The sequence below is a fragment of the Sus scrofa genome, chromosome 10, assembly GCF_054392235.1.
Source record: "Sus scrofa isolate SSC_HxYL_T2T_F1_AM1 chromosome 10, Sscrofa_HxYL_maternal_Yorkshire_Landrace_v2.0, whole genome shotgun sequence".
NCBI lineage: Eukaryota > Metazoa > Chordata > Mammalia > Artiodactyla > Suidae > Sus > Sus scrofa.
The window spans coordinates 70,390,265-70,416,818 of NC_139392.1; the positions used below are offsets into that span (position 1 = coordinate 70,390,265).

The window sequence follows — 26,554 nt, forward strand, 5'->3', positions numbered from 1 at the left end:
AACTGGCACTTGAAATTGATACAACATTGTCAATCAACTATACTTCGATAAAATTTTTTTTTAATTTCTTCAATAAAACCTGGAGAAGTGAATCTGAGATAAGACCTTGAATGAGAAAATAATTCGAATCCAACAATCTGAGTTGACTCTACGGTGCTATTTGAGATAGTCACATGGCACTGAATGGCATCTGAGAATTTAAAAATACCTAAATATTATAACCACAACAACCACTATAAAATAAGTTCAGTCATCAAAGAGTGAAAACTCTCTTATAATCTGTAAGTCCATAGCTCATTTTTCTATATTCATAGTTTATACTCATTTTCAGGAAGGCATTGGTAAAACCGAGCAGGACCCTGCAGGAACTTCCTGGGAACAAAAGCCCCTCCTTGCTCCACCTCCCATTTCTTGTTTGTGGAAAAAAGCTTTAGTCTCCTCGGCCTTCAGTGAGTTCCCAAGTGCAGACATAAGCAGTTACTGATTCAGGAAGTAAGGAATGAGGAAAGGTAGGAAAAGTAGGTGAAGAAGAAAAGTTATGACAAGAGTTCAGTGATAAAACACAGTCCTCATTCCTCCTCCAGGAATATGCATAACCATCTGACACATATCTTTGTGCTGTTCTTCAGGAACTATGGTCCCTCCCTCCCCCCCATCCAGGGGAGGATGGTGACTCCACCCTGACCACAAGCACAAGCACTAAATCCCAGACTGGTTGGAGCCAGAAGGCTGATCACTGAGATTCATGCAACATCACCCATTACCTCACCACCAACCAATGAGAAGACAGTCATGCACCCTTCAGCCCTCCCCTCTTATGTTACCTCTAAAAACCCTACCCTAAAGCCATCAAGGAGTTCAGGTCTTCTGCGTATCATCTGCCCATTCTCCTTGCTTGGGGGCCCTGCAACAAACACTATACTTTCCTTCACCACAACATGGCTTTGCTGCTTGGCGAGTGAGTGGACCTAAGTTCAGTTCGGTAACATTAGATTCAAAAATTGGAGACCTCATGTAGAGAATATAATGGAATTGTCTTTGAAAAAACAAAACAGCCCTTGTGGCTCAGTGGGTTAAGAACCTGACTAGATCCCTGGCCTTGCTCAGTGGGTTAAGCATCGGGTATTGCCACAAGCTATAGCACAGGTCACAGATGTGGCTCAGATTTGGCATTGCCCTGGCTGTGGCACAGGCCTGTAGCTGCAGCTCTGATTCAACCCCTAGCCTGGGAACTTCCACATGCTGCAGACATGACCAAATAAATAAATAAACATTCCAAAACTTGGTCAGTGAACACATCTGAACGGTGAGCAAAATACTAATTTACTGATCTATTCAAAACTGGTAGATCTCATAAAGGCCGTTTGGGTCTACTTGTGGAATTCAAGTTAATGTCATCAGAGAGAAAAATCATTGCAAAAACATCTTTCAGAAATCATGTCCAAACATTCGGGGGCCCCTGAAATATGAACTAAAATGGTGAGAAGAATATATCAGAATAAAATAAAAATAGCAAGTGGAACATCTCATCTTACTGCGGCAATTTCATAAATGTGAAATGAGGCAGAAGGCCCTACCACAGAATAATGATGATTTCTGAAATTCTGAAATGCCTTTTTTAATCTTTTTTATTAGACTATAGTTGATTTACAGTGTTGTACCAGTTTCTGCTGTACAGCAAAGAAACCCAGTCATACATAGATATACATTCCCTTTCTTATATTATCTTCCATCATGGTCTGTCCCAAGAGACTGGATATAGTTCCCTGTGCTATAGAGAAGGACCTCACTGCTTACCCATTCTAAATGTAACAGTTCACATCTGCCACACAAAGAGGGGAACTACTTCTTTTAGTCAACAGAAGCTCTCTAGACTCTTGCCATCAATAAAGACATTTTTCTATGACACATGTTGTGCAAGGCACGATGGAAAAACTATAAACTAGAATTTGTTCCAAAAGCAACTGCCAGAACTTCCCCTTGATTCTCTGTAATACGTTTCTACGTCTGTTTTTGACACAAGTGTGTCTTCCTTATCTATTTAATAGCCCCTAATAAATTTGAGCAAATGGGCAAATGAATAATCAATGAACCTGAGATACTTCAAGATTGTCACTTATCCAGGGAAAAAAAAGAGATTCCAAGGGTGATGAGGCTGAAAAGTAAAATAAAACCTGGGGTGGGGGGGTGTGGGGGGAGTCACCAGGAAGAATGAGAACCAAATGGATCTTCTGATTAACCCCCAGCTAATTATAAGATTTAATTAAGCAGAAGAACCTGGTCTGTGTTCATTCTATAGAATTGAGGTTTTACTGCATTTAAAATGATGTCCAAATGTTCTCCTTAATAATGAATGAACATGTAAAGAGCATTGGCTAACCAAATTTACTGTGCCTAGGTAAACCCTAATTAGGAAGGGTTATGACAGCATCCTGAGAGACCAATCCATCTTAAAATAGAGCAACAGCATCACCAAGGAAATTCGACAAGGAAACAGCACAATATGATCACCTGTGAAAAGATGAAATACAATTCCTCGAATGAGCTGCTGGGTTCTGAGCAGGGCAGTCAATCAAGTCTCATCACGCAAAACTCAGAAGCAATAAGCCTGCTCAACAAAACTGAACTCTTGATTACATTAAAGCATATTAATCTCATATCTGCATAGTCACAATTTCCCAGCTGACAAAATGTCCTGCTGTTAGTGCACTGAAAATCTGGAATAATCTGAATCCAGTTCAATCAGAGCTACTGTGTCTGGTTGGGGATTTTCAAGTAATTCGGCAGGGCCCAGGGGCTCTTGTCTCCATTTGGGAGAAGACTTCCTTCCTGTGACATCTCAGGTTCCCCTTTAATACTCCCTGCGGAGGATATTCCTTCTTGATCGTTGACTAATTCCTAGTTCCGTTTCCTACTCATCTGGAAAACGAGAGTTTGTGAGGAAGATCACAGATGGTAATGAGTTCTAATGAGTTTTTAATGGATCACATTTCACAAGGAACATATTTACATTTAAAACAATGTCCTTAGGAGTTCCCGCTATGGTTCAGTGGGTTAAGAACCCAACTAGTATCCAAGAGGAATGTGGGTTCAATACCTGGCCTCGCTCAGTGGGGTAAGGATCCACTGGCGCCATGGCTGTGATGTAGGCCAGCAGCTGCAGCTCTGCTTTGACCCCCTAGCCTGGGAATTTCCATATACCATGGGTATGACCTTAAAAAGAAAAAAAATTAAAATTAAAAAATCAAACAATGTCCTTAAAAAATGTTTTTCTGCCTTCATGCCCAACCCTGTTGGCAGAGAGCCCCCTTCCAGTCTAGTCTGAGGACTGAGTCACTTTGACCTTCTGAAGGTGCTCCGGCCCCTCCTACTCCCCTGTCAGTGCCTTCAGGTACCCAGTTCTCACCTTCCCACCCGGCTCCCACTGCAGAGATCTGCTTTTCCAGTTGTCTCTCCTGGCCATGGTTTGCAATCATCGTTGACCTTTGGCTCCTACTGCCCTGGACAACACTTGCCCTCTCCAACCCCCAGCGCTGGCCTCTCAGAGCCTCATCCCATCCCATGTATTGACTACTGGCCAAGCCAGCCCCAGGCACTCAAACTGGGACTCAGAGGCATTAGCCATCCCAGCAAAGGCCCTAACACAGGGATTCGGCCTCTGAAAAAGATCCCAAGTTTTGGAGAGAAATGGGCTCCTCAAGCCACACCATGTGAACCCCATTCCTGTAGAAGTGTCAGGCCATAGGCAGGGGCCCAGGTGTGACCGAGCAAGGCCAAGCAGAGGAATGACCCTGAGTGAATCATTAACTGGAGCCCAGGGAATCCAACCACTGCTGCATCACAATGGCTGCATCATGGGGTCTTCCTGGGTCTGAACCTGCACATTTTCCTGATCTATAGATTTTCAGAATTTCATCTATAAAAATTTGACAGGAATGAAGTGCATATCAATACAAACAGGCCTCGGAGATAATGCAAGTTGGGTTTCAGACCACCAAATAAAGCAAATACCACAATGAAGTGAGTCATACAAAATTTTTGGTTTCCCAGCGCATGTAAAAGTTACGTTTATGTGATACTGTAGTCTATTAAGAGTGCAGGAGCATGATGTCTAAGAAAATCAATTACATTATTCAAAAGTACTTTATTGTGGGAGTTCCCGCTGTGGCACCATGCATTAAGAATCAGACTGCAGTGGCTCAGGTTGCTGCAGAAGGGTGGGTTTGATCCCCAGACCGATGCAGTGGGTTAAAGGATCTGGCATTGCCACAGCTATGATGTAGGTCACAGCTGGGGCTCAGATTCAATCCCTGGCCCGAGAACTTCCATATGCTGCAGGTGCAGTCATGAAAAAAAAAAAAAAAAAACTTCATTGCAAAAAAAAATGCTAATCATCAGCCTTCAGGGAGTCACAGTAATAACATCAAAGATCGCTGACCGCAGATTACTGATCACATTTCACACAGACCACCATAATAAATACAATAATAGCGAACAAAGTTGGAAATATTGCAAAAAATTACCAAAATGTAACACAGGGACGGGAAGCGAGCAAATGCTGTTGGAAAAAAAAAATGGTGCTAAGAGACTTGCTCAATTCAGGGTCACCATAAACCTTCAATATGTAACAAGTGTAACAGTACATAAATGTACTAGCTATGAAGCCCAATAAAATGAGGCTGGCCTGTATAAGAGAAGCAAGGAAAAGTTGAGATAAATGCACACACAGTGCTCACATTTTGTTATCGAGCATTCTTTTTTCAATTCTATCAAAACTGGAATGCATTTGTTAATTCAAGAACTAGAACATTCAGAATGATTCTTCTTATTATAGCTGTGGGTTCTTCCTTGGGCAATGAATGCTTCCATCTAATTCAACTAGTTATTATCATTTTTCTCTCAACGCTTCTATTTCTTTCCCAGGAATAATACATATTTTCTCAACTTCTTAAATCCCTTTATTAGATACAATTGAATGTAATTTGGAATTTACAAGTCTTATCACATTCTCATTCTGCCTGAGAAATTCTAAATATAAAGAGTCTGCATATACTTCTTCCAAGTTCCTGCAACTTTTTGCTTAAGATTCTTGAAATTACAATTATGGTTCTTTGACATCTTTTCTTCTGGGAAACACCAAAAAGCTTTACGTATCCAGCATCCCACCTGAAACTTCTCACCTAAGGGTTGTCTGACATGGAAGAACTGATCATTTTGCCATGAGAGCTGGCTCAGAGCTAAAAACAAGCAGAACTCAAAAAAAATTTTTTGCAACAATGCAATTACTGCAGTTGTTCATAAATCCAGCTTATAAGTGACAGCTAGAGTGACAGCCTTAAGGAAATCAAGATATATCTACTATTTTATTTAGTCTACCAGGCTGATAATTCACTTTATAGTTTACCAAGTATTTGCATTTAAACCTTGTTACTACGCCATGAAGTATCTTTAGCGCCTGTCCCATATAATAAATACAATTTATTGCTGTGGAATATATTCTATTCGTCCAACTCACTTATTCTAGTATTCTCTGTGCAATAATTCCTTTCCTTTCCTTTCCTATGGCCACACCCACAGCATATGGAAGTTCCCAGGCCAGGGATAGAATTTGAGCTACAGCTTCAACCTATGCCACACCTGCGACTCCATGTCCTTAACCCACTGTGCCATCCAAACCTGCACCACTGCAGAGAAACACCAGATCCTTAACCTGCTGCACCACAGGGGAACTCCTGTCTTTATCTCCCTCCTTCCCCAACTCATGCCCTCAAAACACTTAATTCTTTTGCCTCTCTCTCTACCCCCCTTGCCTGGCAAATGCAGAGCCCAGGATGTCCCCAGCTCCTGGCCACCTGGGCCTAGCCTGGACCAGCCAAACACCGCCAGAGAAATATCACAGAACTCTGCTGAATGATTTCATTTGCAATTCAGCTCTGCAAACTTCACATGGACCTTGAACGACACCTGGAAACCCTGCTATGTTTCTCTAATAAACTTGACTCTTCTCTCCCTTTTCCATCCTGGTCTCTCCCAGGAGACTGGATACAGTCCCCTGTCCTATATATGCAGTAGGACTTCATTGCTCATCCATTCTAAATGGAATTCCTCTTCCTCTCTTCTGTCTCCACCAACCTCCCACACTCCCTTCCTCTGCCTTCTCATCACACGGCCTTCATTCCTTCTTCACTTGGAAAACAGGAGCCCACAAAGGGCAACACCTTCACACATCTTCCACTCTGTCGGGAACCTCTCGCCTCCTGGGCTTTCATTAGTCTGCTGGGTACCGCACAGCACGGCAGACGGGGTGGTTTAAACCACAGACATCTCTTTTCTCACCATCCTGGAGGCTAAAGGGCCAAAACAAGGGGCCGCTGGGATCGGGCTCTTCCTGGTTTGTAGAAGCCACCTTCTCACCGTGTCCTGCACGGCCTTTCTCCTGGGTGCGCACCTGGAGAGAGAGCATTCAGGCGTCTCTTCCTCTTTTCATAACGACATTGATCCTACTGGATCAGGACCTCATGCTTGTGACCTGCTTGTCTCTGACTTTCCTGGAGACCCTGCCTCTAAATACAGTCAATCGGAGGTGGGGGGATAGGGGGCTAGGGCTCCAGCACATGAATTTTGGGGAGGATACAGAGCAGGCTCTAACAGGAACATCTTCATTTTATCACGAGTTCCAACAGAAAAAAAGGCCTTGTTTCCATCAAAAGTCAGTATCCCCGGAGCTCCCTGATGGCACAGAGAGTTAAGGAGCTGGCGTTGCCATTACCATGCTGCAGGTTCAATCCCTGGCCTGCAAACTTCTATGTGCCATGGTTGAGAACAAAAAAAAAAAAAAAAGAATTTTTTTTTTTAAAAAAAGGGAATGATTTTTTTTTAAAGCCAGTAGTCCCCAACCCACTCTGAACCCCCAGCCCTTAACTCCTTCCTTTTATTTATTTTTTTTGGTCATTTTTTTAGGGCCTCACCCATGGCACACAGAAGTTTCCAGACTAGGGGTGGAATCAGAGCTGCAGCTGCCAGCCTACATCACAGCCACAGCAACTCAGGATCCAGGCTGCATCTTCGACCTACACCACAGCCCCTGGCAACGCTGGATCCTTAACCCACTGAGTGAAGCCAGGGATCAAACCTGCATCCTCATGGATACTAATTGGGTTCCTTACCACTGAGCTACAATGGGAACTCCCCTTAACTCTTTCTTTTCTTTTCTCTTTCTTATTATAGGTGATTCACAATATTGTGCCCATTTTTGCTGTACAGCAAAGTGACTCAATCATACATTTATATACTTTCTTTTTCATATTCTTTTCCATCCTGGTCTATCCCAGGAGATTGGATATAGTCCCCTGTGCTGTACAGCAGAACCTCATTGCTTATCCATTCTAAATGGAATAGTTTGCATCTACTAACCCCAAATTACCAGCCCATTCTACTCCCTGCCCCCTTGGCAACCACAAGTCTGTTTTCTATGTCTGTGAATTTGCTTTTGTTTCACAGATATGCTAATTTGTGTCATAATTTAGATCCCACGTATAAGTGACATCACATGGTATGATGGTACCTTTTTATTTCTTAGTTCACTTAGTGTGATCATCTCTAGGTCCATCCATGATGCTGTGACTAGCATTATCTCATGCTTTTTTCATGACTGAGTAGAACTTATCCCCTTCTTAAGAAAATCACGGACCCACTCATCTCTTTCTTTTGCATAACCAGAGTCTCTCTTCTCTGGACCATTCTTCCAAGAATGTACAGTTCTCCTCCCTTGACTCCATAATCCTTCTCCATCTCCCAATTCCTTTTGCTACCTCTCTCTCTAATAAATCCTCTCAGATTTATCTAAACATCAAAGCCTCCCACTTCCCCAGTTTATTCACTCATTGGACCACTCAAATCTGCTTGCCTCGAGCTTTTAAACACCTGCCCCAAATTCAATGGACATGTCTCTCCTCTCATCTTCTGTGATTTTTTTGGCAACATCTGACCCAGCTGACCCACCCTCTTCCCTGAAAACTCTCCTTTCATGTGATCCGTGACGTCACACACTCCTGGTTTCCTTCCACTTGCTGCTACGCCTCTTTCAAACCTCAAGATACTGCCAGGCCCTTGAACTTGCTCCTGCAAGTCTGCGTTCTCTTCTCCACCTATTTTCAGGCTAAGGGATTTCATCTTGTTTCTTGGCTTTGCCTACTGTCTCTCCAGTGACGACACGCAAATTTATACGGGCAGCTCTGACCTCTCCCTTGAGCTCCAGACTCATTTATACACTCCAGATGCCTCTCTGACAGTTCTTGGACGTCTAATAGTCTGGTCAAATGGAGCACATCCCAAACACAACCCCTGACCCCCACTGCCCTTTCCCAGGCTTCCCCATCTCCGTGAATGGCAATGAACTGCTCAAGCCAAAAAATGGATCAGCCTCAATTTCTTCCCTTGGCTTATCTCCTACAGGCAGTCTGTTGGCAGCTCTGCCTCAAATCCATCTACTTCTCTTAATCTACCACTCCAGCCCCAGGCACACCTTCTCTGGTCTGGATTGGAGTCAGGGCCCCCAAAACGGCCTTTCTGCTTCCCTCTTGCCCTGGGGTTGCCCTCTCTCTATGCAGTTCCTGGGAGAAACTTTTAAAGAACGTAAATCATATTCTGCCATCCTCTTGCTCAAAACCCTTCAGAGAGTTCACCTCTGATTAGAATAAAACTCAAAAGTGTCACCAAGGCTGGCATCCTACAACATTATCTGACTTACCTGATGATCCCCTACTATCCTCCATTCTTTCTGCTTCTTGAACACGCTGAGCTCAGGGTCTGGTGACTCGCTGCCCCCTCTGCCTCGACCATTATTTCTCGTCCTTTAAGTCTTCACTCAAAGGGCATCCCCTCAAAGTGACTTTTCCCACTCCCATTTCTAGCCTCGACTTTCTGTTTTTGCAAACTACTTATCGCTACAGATCCACCCAAGAGGGCAGAACTTGGATCCGTCAGCTCCCTGCTGTATCTCCAGGACAAAGCACCTGCCTGCCAGATAATAAACACACACCAGAAGAAGGAAATTGATCACTGATGCTCTCCCTCTGCCAGGCTGCCAAAGGAAGCCTGTAATTACCGTTCCCAATCTTCCATTTGTTCCCACCCCATCTATCTGCAAAGGCAGCTGTCTCAGTCAGGCTGGTCCTGGGTTCTTTGTACTCAGAGTCAGAGAGATGATACAGAGTTAACAGAGGAAGACAGATCCTAAAAGGCTTTGCAAGGGAGAGACTCAGAGTAACTGGATGTCAGCCAGATATCATAAAGCAAAGAGGTCTGAGTGAACAGGTGGGGAGGGAGACCACTGAAAAGCGGGGAAGGATCCATAGGGTCTAGGAGTAAATGAGAGAGCTCTTTCAGAACTTGTCAAATTTGAATCTCTGGAGCAGGTGGGAGAGAAAAAACCGAGAAGGGTAAACGGATACCAAGAGAAGAGCTGAGGATTCTGAACTGAAGGCCTTCTCACGTATTTTAAGAGAAAGGAAAATAAGGAGTTCCCTTGTAGCTCACTAGTATAAGAACCCACTAGTATCTATGAGTACTCAGGTTTAGTCCCTGACCTCGCTCAGTGGGTTAAGGATCTGGAGTTGCTGTGAGGTGTGGTGTAGGCTGCAGATGTGGCTCAGATCCGGTGTCACTGTGGCTGTAGTGTAGTCTGGCCGATTACGCCACTGATTAGACCCCTAGCCTGGGAACCTCCATATTCCCCAGGTGCATCTCCCCAAAAAAAGAGAGAGAAAAAGAGAAAGGAAAATAAAAGTGTGAATTTTATTTATTTATTTATTATGCATATTGAGTTGTGCTTCCTTTAATATCAGTCTAAGGTTGACCTGTGTGAGTGGGCCTGTGATTCCAAGGGAGTTACAAACATACAATTTCAATGAAGAAATCGAAGTTCGGAGAGATGGTGTGACATAACCACATTCTGTTAACAGTGACAAAATGATGACTTAAACCCAGGACTTCTGTCTACAGGGCCTGGGCTTTTATTCCTACATATCTGCTGTCTTCACAAGAAATGAGGTAAACTGGATGTGTCCTGTTTCCAGTAAACAATGTAGTCCCCTATTAGCATATTTCCCCTCTAATTGTTCCATGTAAGGTAAGTCAAGCTCACCAATTCATGTATATATTTTTTATGAAGCATGTAGCTAATTTACAATATTGTGCCAATTTCCGCTGTACAGCAAAGTGACCCAGTCATCCATCTATATAATTCCCTTTCTTATATTATCTTCCATCATGGTCTATCCCAAGAGACTGGATACAGTTCCCTGTGCTGTACAGCAGGACCTCATTGTTTATCCATTCTAAATGTAATAGTTAGCTCACCAATTTATGGTTTCCAAAATATATGTAGCTCCTCCCTTCAAATAACATTTCAAGGATTGAATGAAGGATGTTCAAAACTGCATTTCTTCCATTTTTAGTTTCCTATCACCATCTCTCTCTTCTTGGAGATCCCTTCAAGACGACCAGCAGTGGGAATCCAATTACATGGCTAAGGAACATTTCGTTCCTGGCAGATAATCTGTCCCCATCTGGAAACAGGATTTACTTGAAGTGACAAGGTGATCTCTGACTAGCTCTACACCTGTCTTGGGTTTCCAGTCTCTTTTCTGTGCCAGATGTTTCCTATTTGAAGATCATTGTTCCTGAAAAAGAAGCTGGAAACAACATAGGGAAAGAAGCGGTTCTGATTTCCCTAACTCCGGGGAACAATATCCAATCTGCCCCAAGCAACATGTATATCCCTTTCTTGGTTTTTACCTAAAACACAGCTATCGAAAAACATCAGAGGTTTGTTCTGTTTTTCAGCCTTTTCCACAATCGTCTGACATCCACATGCCACGCCTCTGCACACATCTTTGTTACCCCTCCTTACTTTCATTTTCCCTGCACCTTTTCTGAACCTAAGGTCATTCAGTTGTGCTACTATATAAGATGCTTCCTCGTTTTTCTCATTTGCATCTATATCATCAGAATTTTAGTTTAGTTTTATATTTTTAGGGCCGTCCCTGCAGCATATGGAAGTTCCCAGCCCCAGCAACACCAGATCCGAGCCTTGTCTGCAAGCTACATCACGGCTTACGCAACACCAGATCCTTCATCCACTGAGAGGGGCCAGGAATCGAACCTGAATCTTCATGGATACGAGTCAGATTTGTTACCACTGAGCCACAATGGGAACTCCCATTATTTATTTATTTATTTATTTATTTATTTATTTATTTAATTTTTGTCTTTTTGACTTTTCTTGAGCCGCTCCCACGGCATATGGAGGTTCCCAGGCTAGGGGTCCAATCGGAGCTGTAGCCACCGGCCTACGCCAGAGCCACAACAACGTGGGATCCGAGCCACGAGCCACGTCTGCGACCCATACCACAGCTCACAGCAACACCGGATCCCCAACCCACTGAGCAACGCCAGGGACTGAACCCGCAACCTCATGGTTCCTAGTCGGATTCGTTAACCACTGCGCCACCACGGGAACTCTCCAATTTTTATTTTTAAAAGAGCTTTTCTACCTAGGAAGCCAGACATACATTTTCCAAACAGATAAGAATGAAGTTATAAGATGATAACCCATGATACAGAAAATTCTTTAAAAATTATCATCGCAAAGACTAAGGACTCTGAATTGCTTATTAGGAAAAGGGGCAGTGTGCTTTTCTAGGATGAAGTCATGTGAATACTTGAATCACTTGTCATCATCTCCCAAAACCCTTTAGGAAAGTCACCCCAGGAACTGATACTGATGAATATTTCTTGGAGCCAATTTACACACTTAAACATTCAAGTGCTAGGAAATCGGTGCTCCCACGTGAAGAGGAAGCTGTGGTGTCCAGACCCCTCCTCTAGAACTGGGGCAGATACCCCTCCAGCTGCTGGGACTGTTGTTGAGTGATGCCCACAAAGGCCTTCCCCTCTGGTGAAGAAGCTGCCTTCGCCAAGGACACAGCCCCTGGCTGGCGGGGGGTGGGGGGAGGGGCAGCAGCATCCAAGGACCGATCAATGCCTGGCCCCTTACCCCTCAGTTCAGCCCAACTCAGAGGAGACCTTCTAGCTTCCCAGTCCCTGGTGGCCAACCCCCTCATTACAGGAGCATCAGAGTCTAAGTACTGTCCCTGCCAATCCTGCTTCCTGCATCCCCTCACATGTGTTGTTCTTGGGAGCACTTCCTAATGAAACTTCCTGTACACTCATCTCCCTCCCAGAGTCTATTTCAAACCCAACTTCCACTAATCCCTAATACGATAAAAAAATTATACAGAACATAGTTTAGTTCATTTATGCTTCTAATTAGTAGGCCAAAAAAAGGTCATGTATATAAATTATCCAGTTAACTAGACCAGAATAAGCAAGATCCAAGAATTTAAAGGAAATACACAAAGCTAGAACAAGTCTTAAACTGAATTTTATTTCCTTTGGGGGCAGTTCCCCGGTGGCCTAGTGGTTAAGGATCCAGCATTGTCACTGCTGTGGCTTGCGTCACTGCTGTGGTGCGGGTTCGATCCCTGGCCCAGGAACTTCCACTTGCTGCAGGCATAGCCAAAAAGTAAACCCCATGAAATTGTTTATTTGCTTTGGGGGACATTTTCCATGGGTATACAGTTCCCAGAGTATAAAGGAAACAAGTGGAGACATAGAAAGACTTTGTAAATGTTGGCTTCATACATTCCTTTTCAGACTCTATTAGAGATTTTGTTATTTTAATATTACAGGATGTATAACCTCATGCACATAGATAATTTCTATCTGAAATCTATTTACACAAAGCCAAGAGCACCTAACAATGATATCAGGTCCCTCATTTCACTTTTAGCCATGAGAACAACCGTCTTTAAGTCAAGAGCAAGAGTCTCAAGTCATGCCACAAGAGGAGAAACTTGGAATTGAAAAATAAAGTGCAAAAAAAAAAAAAAACTTTGGGAGAAAGCATGTATTTGAAAGGCTCAACTCCTCTAAAACTTTTAGGGAATAGCATTTTTGAATCTCCAAAATACTGCACCTGTGCTCTGGGTTCTCCTTTTCCCTAAAGCCACTCCCCACAACAAGTAGTAATTAAGGGTTGTTTTAGGGGATGGGATTTAGCCAGTCAGAGCCAATTACTATGACGCAGAAAGACCAAAACGTATATACGTGGTCTTCTGTCTTCCCACAATACCGATCTTCTCTTTACCAAAGGGTAGCCAACAGCTACTCTCATCATTAACAGAGGATAATGTACTGCTCCACAGTGAAGAGAGCCTTAAATAATTCTGTTCCCTCTTCCCACTATCCCCGGGCTGAAGGGGGAAAATGCATTGATGTCGTTACGGCTCTCGACACATTGATTAATCAGGTAATACACAGTCTAAACACTTAGTGAAATGGACTGTAAAAAAACTATTTTACTGACTCTCAGGGACAATAATTTATCTTCTCCTCCTTTAATGGCAGTGCTGTATCTATGTCTTTACAGTCAGTGGCATTTGAAAATGATCAGAAATGCCTGGGTTTCACGGATTCGACATCACTTAAAGTCCAGTAAATTTAGCTAAATGTTTCCACCACCACCCCCAAATAAAATAAAATATGGAACGATATGAAGGATGTTAAGAGAGAAGGGGATGAGAGAAAGCAGAGAAATTGTGTAACAATGTGGACCAGACGGGATGATTGACAGGTGTAATTTTAGACCAACAGAGCCAACTGGAAAATGGGGAAAATCTCTTTTGATACAACAGAAAATAAATGTGCCTGGGAGTAACTGTTAGTTAACAGAATATTGTTCCCATTCATTTGACTGAATCAGAGCCAATGAGACACTCAGAGAGTGTTTACTATCAAAAACTAGGTGCCTGATATATTAGGGAACCAAATTAGCAGGTAGTTAGAGATATTGAAACCACACCAGAAGTAACGTGTGTTACGTGTTTTCACAGGCCCCTATTTTCTTTTCCTTTGTACCACTTAATACTGCCAGCATTCTGTGACTCATGCTTCTTCCCCCAGTGAGACTGGCAGCTCCCCGAGGCTCCCAGAGACCCCAGAATGCTTTCATTTCCTACACGCCATCCTGAGGGCTGTGTGCGATACACTTCCATGGCTCCAACATACTCTTTTATTATTATTATTATTTTGCTTTTTAGGGCCACACCCGAGGCATATGGAAGTTCCCGGGCTAGAGGTCAAACCAGAGCTGCAGCTGCTGGCCTATACCACAGTTAGAGCAACGCCAGCTCCTTAACCCACTGAGCAAGGCCAGGGATCAAACCCGAATCCTCATGGATCCTAGTTGGGCTCATTACTGCTGAGCCATGATGGGAACTCCCAACATACTCTTGATGTATCTTTATTTTTGAGCAATAACGTATGTTTCATGAAGGTGTGTACAATGCTACTGCACACATAACAGACCACAGTACAGTATAAACAGAACTTTTTTTTTTTTTTTTTTTTGGCTTACACAACACCAATTTATTTCTTCTTGGTTTTGGAGGCTGGAAGCAGGGTTGGTTTCATTCCAAGGGCTCCCTCCTTGGCTTGGAGATGGCCACCTCCCTTTCCAGCTTCATGTGGTCCCTTCTCTGTGCCTCCACTTCTGCATCCCAATCTCTCCTCTTATAAGGGTCTTATTAGGTTAAGATCCACCGGTCTGACCTCATTTTACCTGAATTTTCTCTTTTCTTATTTTTATTTTTATTTTTTTAGGACCACACCCGAGGTATATGGAAGTTCCCAGAGTCGGAGTGGAATCGGAGCTACAGCTGCCGGCCTACACCACAGTCACAGCAACAGCAGATCCTTAACCCACTGATTGGGGCCAGGGATCGAACCCACATCCTCATGGATACTAGTCGGGCTTGTTTCTGCTCAGCCACAACAGGAATTCCCCGAATGTAGTTTTTAAATGAGTGAACAATCTCGATAGCTACATCAGGGGTTTTTCATTTTCTCGTATCTTTTTAGCTGTTGCTTGCATTGTTCTCTAGACACTCTTACTTTCTCTTCTGCTACCACGGTGATGAGAAGACAACAGCAGAGAGCATCCTAAGAACAAAGTGGCATTTACCAGAATGGGACCCATTTCTCCCTCCCCTTCGAACATCGAAAATAGCCCACTTGTTCAAGTGCATCCAGCACCCGTGATGGGTCCAGAAATGCATATGCAATAATCTTAAAGAGAATCTACATCTTTGTTTGAAATTATCTTCAGGCCAATACTATATATATTCTACGAAGCCTCCTAGTTAAGAAAAGTGATGCCCAAAGCTCAGGTGTTAGAAGAGAAACTCGTGGACTTGGAGAACAGACTTGTGGTTGCCATGGTGGGGGGGGGAGGAAGAGCAATGGATGGGGAGTCTGGGATTGATAGGTGCAAACTATTGCATTTGGAGTGGAGAAGCAATGAGATGCTGCTGTATAGCACAGGGAACTATATCGGGTCACTTATGATGGAACATGATGGAGGATAATGTGAGAAAAAGAATGTGTATATATGTGTGCCTGGATCACTTTGCTGTACAGTAGAAATTGACAGAACACGGTAAACAAACTATAATGGAAAAAAATTAAAAACTCCACAAAAGCTCAGGTGTTAACTGAGCCCCTATTATGTGCTGGTTATTTTAAAATTATCCACAATCAAAACCAGAGGTGTAACAAACTTTCAGTGGATTCTTTGGTCCAGCAATGGTCACTCCCACCCTTTCCAAGTCCTTGCTTTGAAGCAACATCCCGTCCATCACCCCCCCCCCACCTCATGTTTTATGCTGGTATCTGACCCTGAACAACTTTCACAGCATTTTTTCCAAGTTCTGCTTTTGCCTGATAATCACTATAACACACTCTATTTCAAAATTTGCCCAGACCCCAAAATGCACGCTTGCCATCTAGTAATGTAGGTATTCACTTGAAGATTGTGCCCTTATTTTCAATTACAGAAAAATAAAAATGGATTTTCACTATACAAACATTTCAACAGATCTAACATGAGAGGAACCCTCATTTATTCACAGTTATTTCCATATCTTCATTTTTTTTTATCTGCAGCTTGTATCTGCCAAGATAATTTTTTTCCATTTTTCTTATGGAATGAAAGAAATATAACATCCCCAGTGTTATCATAAATATGTCGTGATCTAAAGAACTACCTTACTTGCCACCAGGTGTTTGAGACTCAAAACTGAGATAATAACTTAGGAATGTTTTATAAAACAAGATGACTTTTGGAGTTCCCTGGTGGCACAGTGGGGTAAGGATCTTGTGTCGTCACTGCTGTGGCTTGGGTTGCTGGTGTGGTGCAGGTTCGATCCCTGGCCACGGGTATGGCCAAAAACAAAAAACAAAAAACAAAAAAACAAAAAAACAAGATGACTTTCAGAAATTATGAAAATTACAGATCAGTTTGGTTTTTTCTTTTTATGGCCACACCTGCGGTATATGGAAGTTCCCAGACTAGAGGTTGAATTGGAGCTGTAGCTGCCAGTCTACACCACAGCCACGGCAACACTGGATCTGAGCTGCGTCTGTGACCTACACTGCAGCTTGTGGCAATGCTGGATCCTTTCACCCACTGAACTAGGCTAGGGATTGAACCCGCATCCTCATGGAAACCACGTCAGGTCCTTAACCCACTGAGCCACAATGGGAACTCCTAATGATGAGTTTTTGAATGCTCTGGTAGCAGGAGATGCTTGATGTCTACACATGGCTGCCTTCGCTCAGATTCTCTCTGCAACAGACCATGAGACAAGGATTCAAATGTAGACAGTGTGTTGAGGAGAGAATCACAGCTAAGCCAGGAAGGGAGAGAGACTACGGTGGTTCAACACCCACACTGAGGTATTGTGTGCACCTTGACACATGGGAAAAACTGGCCTCCCCACTCTGCACCCACAGATAAGGTCCCTCAGCCAAAGAGTCCCCACCTCATCACATAGTGGGCTTCACTTCCCTGTCAGCCCATGGGATTATTCAAACAAACCACATTCTCCCACGAGAACGGGCAGGGACCCCCACCCTCCTGATCCTGCAGAGCCTGCCTCCCACAGCCCCTGCATGGTCACGATGTTCCAGAATGCAATCTCCATGCCATCCCATGTGTCATGCAGTGTCCTCCCCCAGGCTGGGAGGACAGGTGACTCATAAACGCAGGCAACGTCATCTACACGGTGCCAGTGTGTCCAGGCATCTCCATAATCCTAGGGCAGCAGGAATCCCTTCTTCGCCAACAAAGTGAACCGGAGAAAATTAAAACAGATACAAAAAGAAATGCATCTGATAAAATGTGCATTATCAAGCAAGCTCCTCCTGCGGCTACTGGGTAACTTGAGCTAAGGCCTTCTCGAGAGTTCTAAGAGCCAGTGTGGAGCCAGCCTCAAGGGTACCCACCCCATCTGGTGGAAGAGCTGGGTTGAGAGCTGCCCCAGGGGCATTCATTCTCCCAGACTCCAGGGCATGTTCTAAGTAGGCAAGGTAGACCAGCTGGCCAGAGACTGCCCTCAGGCAAAGAGCCACAGGTGCCTGCAGTGGAAGCTGGCCTGCAGGCACTACAGTCATAAGGCTTGAGGGGATGTGGGCCACAGTGGGAAAGAATGATGACCCATTATGCCAAGATCTCAGGAGTTTCCAATATTCCCCATAAAATTTGTTAATTCGCACACAAAAAGATTCTATCTTCTAGGACAAAGTTTTAGGCAAGGAAAGAGGGTTTTTAAAGGAGAAAAAGAAAAATGGTGAATGCCATGGTTTGATAAAGCGTGGTGCCTATTCACTTCTCTCGCCTCTGGCATTTAGGAAGGAAGCATCCTAGGTTGGTGGGTCTCAGGTTTTAGCGTGTCCCAAAATCACGTGGAGGGCCTGGTTCTCAGGTCCAGAAGCTCTCACTAAGCCCTCCGGGGGGAGCCCCACTAACAAGTTCCCTGGTGATGCTGATGCTGCTGGTCCAGAGACCACCCCAGGCTCTAGACTAAGGTTCTGCCACCATAGATCTTCAAGCATTGAGCTTGAATGATAAGGATGTGACATCACAAAATAATGTCAGAGCATGGAGTTCCCATTGTGGCTCAGCGGGTTAAGGACCCAGAGGTCTCCGTGGAGATGTGGGTTCGATCCCTAGCCTCGATCAGTGGCATCAGCTGTTGCTGCAAGCTACAGTGTAGGTCGCAGATGCGGCTCAGATCCGGGGTTGCCATGGCTATGGGGGAGGGCTGCAGCTGTAGCTCCAATTAGACCCCTAGCCTGGGAACTTCCATATGCCTCAGGAGCATCCATAAAAAGAAAAATGTAAGAGAAGACCTATTCAAAAAGTCATCAAAGTATGAGGTAAAAAAATAGCAGCTTTGTCTATGCCGTATTGTTATTGGAGGAGGCGGTGATATTTCCTTTATATAGATCAAGGTCAAGGAAATGATCCATGTAAAAGCACACAAGGAGGGCAGCTGAACCCACTTTCACCCAAGGTCCCTTTTCTCCATGGACAGAGTGACAAGGGGTTGCCAAAGGAGATGATATTGGGGCCACTCTTTCCCAGGCAACAACTGGGTACTTATCTGTTGATAAGAGGATGCCTTGCACTTGGCTCTTACCCCTTTACTCCAACGAGTCTGTTTTAGCCTTTGGAAATAGGCTGCTATCTCTGTCTCATGCAAATCCACTTTCTCAAGAAAGAGGACAATCCTGATTAGCACTGCATTTGTTTGCCTCTGAATTCAAGCACTCAAGAAGCTATTCCCAGATCATCATGTAAACTGGAGTGGCCACTAGGGAAAACAGTATGGAGGTTCCTCAAAACACTAAAAGTACAGTTGCCATATGATCCAGCAATCCCACTCCTGGCCATTTACCCAGACAAAACCACAACTCGAAAAGATACATGCACCCCTATGTTCACAGCAGCACTATTCACAATAGCCAAGACATGGAAGCCACCTAAATGTCCATCAACAGATGAATGGATAAAGATGTGGTACCCAAAGACAATGGAAGAGTACTCAGCCATAAAAAGAACAAAATAATGCCATTTGCAGCAACACAGATGGACCTAGAGATTCTCATACTAAGTGAACTAAGTCAGAAAGAGAAAGACAAATACCATATGATATTGCTTATATATGGAATCTTTAAAAAGTGATACAAATGAACTTACCTATGAAACAGAAACAAACTCAGACATAGAGAAGAGACTTGTGGTTGCCAAGAGGGAGGGTCAGAGAGGGAAGGATTGGGAGTTTGGGGTCAGCAGATACAAATTAGTATATATAGATGTATGAATAACAAGGTCCTACTGTTTAGCAGGGAACTATGTTCAAGAGCCTGTGATAAACCATAAAGGAATAGATTATGAAAAAGAATATAGGAGTTCCTGTGGTGGCTCAGCAGCTGGCCAACCTGGCTAGCATCCATGAGGATGTGGGTATGATCCCTGGCCTTGCTCAGTGGGTTGGGGATCCGGCCTTGCCGTGAACTGTGGTGTAGGTCTCTGACACGGCTCGGATCCCACGTTACTGTGGCTGTGGTGTAGGCCGACAGCTGTAGCTCCGATTCGACCCCTAGCCTGGGAGGCTCCATATGCCGCAGATGCGGCCCTAAAAAGACCAAAAAAAAAAAAAAGAATATATATATATATATATATATATATATATATTCTTTTATATCATATATTATTTTATATTTTATATCATATATATCTGAATCACCTTGCTGTATAGCAGGAATTAATACATTATAAATCAACTACTTTCAATAAATTTTTTTAAAGATGCTATTCCCAGATCAATTACTCTTTGGAAAAGAAAGAAGAAAACCCTGAAATCTCACCATCAAGTAATGAAAGCCCACCACAAAAATCTCAGTGAGGTGTGAAAGAGCTCACTGGTAAAAAGGTAGAAGGAAGTCTTTCCTTCCCAAAGTCTCTACTGAAGCTCAGGATTCCATCCCCCGCCCCGAAGCTCTAACTCCTAATATCACTGATCACAAGGGCTAGTCTCATCACACCTAAGACTTCCATTTTTCAAACCTGTATGGAGTGCCTCTTGTATGATAGGCAATGTGCCTTCTTCAAGAGTGTATTAGGACCAGAGTTCCCGTCATGGCACAGCAGAAACGAATCTGATAAGGAACCATGAGGTTTCAGGTTCAATTCCTAGCCTTGCTCAGTGGGTTAAGGATCCAACGTTGCCATGAACTATGGTGTAGGTCTCAGACGCGGCTAGGATCCCGTGTTACCGTGGCTGTGGTGTAGGCCGGCAGCAGTAGCTTCAATTCGACCCCTAGCCTGGGAACCTCCACATGCCACAGGTGCAGCCCTAAAAAGACAAAAAAAAAAAAAAAAAGGGTTTATTAGGACCAAGGAGCCCCCTTGTGGTGCAGTGGATTAAGGATCCAGCACTGTTACTGCAGCAGGTTGGGCTGCTGCTGTGGCATGGGTTCAATCCCTGGCCTGGGAACTTCTGCATGATCTGGGCACAGCCAAAGAGCATATTAGGACCTAGAGATGATCATACTCAGTCAAGCAAGTCAGACAGAGAAAGACAAAATCATATGATATCACCCATACGTAGAATCTAAAAAAAAAAAAAAAAAAAAAAAAAGACACAAATGAACTGATTTACAAAACAGAAATACACTCGCAGACTTTGAAAACAAACTTATGGTAACCAAAGGGGAAAGGTGGGGAGAGGGAGGGATGGGGGGTTTGGGACTGGCACGTACACACTATTGTGTATGGAATGATTGGCCAGCGGGGACCTGCTGTAGAGCAGAGGGAACTGTTCCCAATATTCTGTGATCATCTATGTGGGAAAAGAACCTGAAAGAGAATGCGAGGGTGTCCATGTGTAACTGAGTCACTCTGTGCTACAGCAGAAATGATCACTACCTTGTAAATCAACTCTACTTCAATAAAACTTTTTAAAATTAAAACAAAGTACACTAGGATACCCCTTCTGATAGGCTTAAGAGACTCTTGCAAGGGCCTACATACCCAAATAGATCCAGCCAACCCATTTGAAATTCTACAGTTTCATCGAGTTCCCAGGGGTTAACGAACCCAACTAGGATCCATGAGGATGCGGGTTCGATTCCTGGCCTCGCTCAGTGGGTTAAGGATCCGGTGTTGCCGTGAGCTGTGATGTAGGTCACAGACACCGCTTGGATCCCGAGTTGCTGTGGCTGTGGTGTAGGTTCGCAGCTGTAGCTCCGATTCGACCCCTGGCCTGGGAACTTTCATATGCTGCGGATGTGGCCCTAAAAAGCAAAGAAAGAAAAAGAAAAGAAAGGAAATTCTACAATTTCGGATTCATTCCTTCCCAATGAAGCACAGGGTCTTGAAAAGAAGCCCAATGACCTGTAATACAGCTGGAAAGCCCAAACCCTGAGCTAGACTCCTGCAGGAACACCGTGGTGGAAATTAACATATGATAGTTCTCGATGACTCGGCACAGAACCATAAGGGTCTGACATAGAAAAAGAAATTTTTTCGGCTGCACCTGCAGAAGGTCCAGGGCCAGGGATCAAACCTCTGCCACAGCAGTGGCAACGTTGGCTCCTTAACCCACCAAGCCACCAGGGAACTTCTGGAAAAAGAAATTTGATATGGGGAGCGGGGGGCGGGGAAGATGGGATACAAAATACAAGGGAAGGAGTTCCTGTCGTGGCGCAGTGGTTAACGAATCTGACTAGGAACCATGAGGTTGCGGGTTCGGTCCCTGCCCTTGCTCAAGGGGTTAACGATCCGGCGTTGCCGTGAGCTGTGGTGTAGGTTGCAGATGCGGCTCGGATCCCGCGTTGCTGTGGCTCTGGCGTAGGCCAGTGGCTACAGCTCCGATTCGACCCCTAGCCTGGGAACCTCCATATGCCGCAGGAGCAGCCCAAGAAATAGCAACAACAACAAAAGACAAAAGACAAAAAAAAAAACAAGGGAAGCCGTGAGAATTCAGAATGAGGTGAGGTGCTTCAGTGCAGAACCTGAAAACTCAGTGGGGAAACAGGAACATCCTGAGGGAGTGGGGGGCCCAAGGAGCACAGGGCGCTTTGGCGAGGCAGGCAGGCTCTGAATGATCTATTTCACAATCTTGCCTATAAATAGAGGGTGCCCCTGCTGCTCCCGTGGAGGCAAAGTCAGACACCTTCCAGAAGTTGGTCTAAACAAAAGGCAGATTCGACCAAGGACGGGATCAGCAGGAAGGGTTTTTTCTATGCCTGTGAAACATCCTGCTCCTCGGACAAAGAAAAGAAAAAGACGGTTTTTCCTTATTGTCAGAGGATTTTTGAGGCATGGATTTGACTCTTTTTTTTTTTTTTTTTGGTCTTTTTGTCTTTTTAGGGCCGCACCTGCAGCATATAGGGGTTCCCAGGCTAGGGGGTCGATTCGGAGCTACAGCTGCCAGCCTACACCACAGCCACAGCAATGCAGGATCTGAGCCACGTCTGTGACCTACACCACAGCTGACAGCAACGCCAGATCCTTAACCCACTGAGCGAGGCCAGGGATTGAACCGGCAACCTCATGGTTCCTAGTCAGATTCGTTTCTGCTGCGCCACAAAGGGAACTCCTTGACTTCATTTTAAGCCCTATTCACTTTCAGTATTATTCCTACGAGCTTTCCCTCACTCCCTGGCTGAGCGACTCAATCTCTCAATATCCATTTCTTCTCATTTTTTGGTTGTTTGTTTTTTTCTTTTTAGGGCCGTACCTGCAACATATGGAGGTTCCCAGGCTAGGGGCTGAATCTTAGCTGCAGCTACCAGCCTACACCACAGCCACAGCAATGCCAGATCCAAGCTGCATCTGCAACCTACACCACTGCTCATGGCAATGCCGGATCCTTAATCTACTAAGGGAGGCCAGGGATCGAAACTGCATCCTCATGGATACTAGCCGGGTTCATTACCACTCAGGCACAACAGGAACTCCCAAAATGTCCATTTCTTTAAATACTATAACACCAATGTTCTAACATGTATTCCATAGGCTGCTGGGGAGATAAAGTTAACAAAACATATCATGTGTCTAGCTAGGCCTGTCTCCTTGTAGCTGAGTGTGACCTGCCATCCTTCCTGTCCCTCCCCTACACACCAAGTCCCCCTGATGACCGTTTCCTCTCAGTAGAGTTAGAGTGCTTATAAATCCTAATACTTTCATTCATTCACTCAACAAACATTTGGGATATGACACTCATGAATGCTGGAGTTACAAAAAGGATGGGCAGCCCCTGATTTCACGTAACTCTCAAGCCACCAGGAGATGCACAGGGTCCCTTTTTTTCCAGTGAAAATGAGCTGTGCCAAAGAAACACGGAGGGAGGAAAGGCAGTTGGGAGGGCTTCCCAGGGAGAGGGGCAGCTCAGCTGGGTCTCCTTGGGAAAACTGAGGAATCAGCCAAGCAGATACGGGAGCAGAAGGGACAGCAAGCACGAGGCGCAGAGGGCAGAGCTAGGATGCCTCTGAAAGCAGGAAAATGCTGAAAAGGCAATAGTGAATGGGAAATGCAGAAGGATGGCCACCAGGCTGGCATCCTGGGAGTCAAATGGGAAAACCATTCAGAGACAAAAAGAACGGTCTAACCGAGGGAGCAAGTAAGATAGGGACTGATGAGTGTTCCCTGATCATCTCAGCACGAGTGTCAGAGAGCTGCAGGGGCAGAAGGCAGCCTGCAGTAACTTGGGAAGTGAACTGGAGCTGACGTGTGCATCTGTCACCGGAAGCTGCACTGTCATCTCCACCACCCACTGCCATGCTGGGGGACTCACGGAGAGTGAGCTCCAAGGTGCGCTGCTGTGGGCTTATAAAGAGTATTTGCAGTTTTGTCCCCTTGCATCTATATTTGATGGAGTGAGGGGTCATTGCACCATATGACCCCTTACACGTTTATACCGCCAGTTTTTCCATTAGAGTTATAACACTGCTCCCACTAACCCCACCACCAACATCCCCACATACTCCTGTCTGCTTGTTCCACTTGAATCTGGACTCATGTCTAACTGAGGCTTCATTTAGCATCTTGTCCTTCACTCAGCGACAAAGGATCTATAGTCCCGTCTATAGTTTCCTTCCAAGTGTCTATACTCTATATCACAGGGTTACACAAAATACTTGTTCCATCCGACCAGGGGCTCCCCCTTGTGGCAGGGAGCAGATTGACAGAGCCCCCAGGCCATTCACAAAACCCCTTCCTTGCCCTTTTCCCCCCTACTCAGAAGAAAAACCAGACCGTTTATCTTTCCAGACTTGGGCGCAGCCAGGCTGGGCACGTGACAGTTATGGGCCGGGACTCCCTTTCCAGGTATAAGGGCAAATCCTCATTAGGAAAGGGTAGTCTTCTTTGCCCTCAGCCTTCCTTCTTCCTCCCAAGGGCAATGCAGACAGTCCGGGGGCAGTCAACATTTGCAGATATGAGGTAGAGAGGTACACGCTAAGGATGGTGGGAAGGAGGGATGAAGGACTCTGGGATTCTGTGACCCTGGGGAGCTGCGACATCAGTCTGGACTGCTACCCCAGGACTGCTTGCTAAGTGTAGGGCAGAAAACCCCCATTGCTACGTGTTACTCATTGCTAAGGCAATTCCAGATGATTTACCCCTGGAAGCAACCAAGAGGGCATGTGGTTGGTGTTCATCATTCTTGAGACCCGAGAGCGCCCCCTACCGCCCGACCTCCACACTGCTCTCCAGGGAACCACAGCCTGACAACTCCAAGTGTATGCAATGAAATTGCCCTTGGCCGCCCTGCCGCCTCAACTGCACCCACAGCTTCTGCTGAGAAGACCTCCTGGCAGACAGCCCTGAAGTCCAATAGGATGGGTTCCGGATACTCTTGACTTCTGGGTGAAAACCACAGAAACACCCAGAACTTGCCTGGGTGAGAAAGTTGACAGTGACACAGGTCACACCTAAAAGAGTGAGCTCATCCCCTCCCCCAAGTAACATAAAATTACTGAAGGGGGAGTCAGTGGGGGAGGAGCAAGGGAGGGGAAGGAAATGAAAGTCTGACAGTGGCCAGTGAAGAGGAGCCAGGGTTCTGGAGTTCCCAGTGTGCAATGAAATCGGCAGCATCTCTGCAATTTCAGGACACAGGTTCAATCCCCGGCCTGGCACAGTGGGTTATAGGATCAGGTAGGTCGCAACTTCTGCTCAGATCTGATCCCTGGCCCAGCAACTCCATATGTCACTGGGCAGGAAAGAAAGAAAGAGAGGGAGAGACAGAGGGGAGGGAGGGAGAGAGAGAGAAAGAAAAGGAAAGAAGGAAAGAAAGAAAAGAAAAAAGGAAGGGAAAGGAAGACAGAAAGAAAGAAGAAAAAAGGAGGGAAAGAAGAAGAAAGAAGAAAAAAAGTAGGGAAGGAAGGAAGAAGAAAGAAAAGAAAGAAAGAAAGAAAGAAAGAAAGAAAGAAAGAAAGAAAGAAAGAAAGAAAGAAAGAAAAGAAAGAACAGAAAGAAATGAGCAGGCAGGTTTCTGGGGCCCTGGAAGGAAGGCAGGAAGCAGCCTGAGGGTAGGAAGAGGTGGCTGTGTGCTGAGAGGAATCACCAGGACAGACGTGGGCAGGTGTGTTTTCTAGAAATGCAGATTCCTGGGACCCAGGATTCTGATGCCCTAGAACCAAAGTGGAGTCCGGGACTTCGCATTTTAATGAGCACCTCAGGTGATAACTGTGCATGTGGTTCCCAGTTTGAAAACTCTGCTGAAGGTCAGGAAACCATGAGCTGGCGAAGTGAAGAAAAGCATGGACCGTGGGTCAGAGAAACGTGGTGCATGTGCAGCCCCCCTGGGCCTCGGCTGTCAAATGCTTAACCACGTGGTTCTTATGCTGTGGAACCTCCTCTTTTTCCTTCTTTGATTTATGGCTGCATCTGAGGCATATGGAAGGTCCCGGGCTAGGGAGTGAATCCGAGCTGCAGCTATAGCAACACCAGATCCCTTCACCCACAGTGCTGGGCTGGGGATTGAACCCACATCTCCACAGCCATCTGAGCCACTGCAATCAGGTTCTTAACCCACAGCACCGCAGAGGGAACTCCCTCCCCTTTTTTCACTAATGATCTTTAATACAAATGCTGAAAACATCAACCTGAAGAAAGACACACATCTCGGACTGAAACAAAACAGGGAACCCACAGCATCAACCCACCCCATCACCTTTCTCTGAGGCAGCCTGGGGCTCCTGGCATCACAGGCCAAGTGGCTGCCTGAGGTCCCCCCAATGAGGACATGTGACTTTAAGGGCATGACACACCAAGGAGGAGAAGTCTTTGTGGTCCTAGTTCTGAAGGTCAGGTAGATTCCGTCTCGAGATGGAGGATAAAGAAAAGAAAGTGAGGGCATGTATTTTAAAGCACATCTATAACCTTTCCATTAAAGGGCTTTCTTTACTGTGCTGTTGTAAAGGTATTTTAAGCGCATCACTTCAAGATGTGACCAGAATAATGATGCACTGCTCTAAAAGAGGTCATTTTTGTAAACAATGACAGTTTAAAGGGGGCAGGGGACTGTCCCTTAGATTTGTGTGGATTTTTGAAAACCACAGGCCACCTGGGCTACAATGAAGA

General features: G+C 45.0%; 1 protein-coding gene across 2 annotated transcripts in view; it reads right to left on the reverse strand.

Annotated features, from left to right (window-relative positions):
* ST8SIA6 (ST8 alpha-N-acetyl-neuraminide alpha-2,8-sialyltransferase 6) overlaps positions 1–26,554 on the reverse strand; it is a 149,059-nt gene that overhangs the window by 88,502 nt on the left and 34,003 nt on the right. Inside the window, exon 1 of one of the 2 annotated variants that reach the window (XM_084980193.1) lies at positions 3,407–3,755. The exons of the other annotated variant lie outside the window; for it this stretch is intronic. The gene's annotated coding sequence lies outside the window, so the exon portion shown is untranslated. Of the gene's footprint in view, positions 1–3,406; positions 3,756–26,554 lie in introns of those variants that run through there. 2 annotated transcript variants of the gene reach the window in all.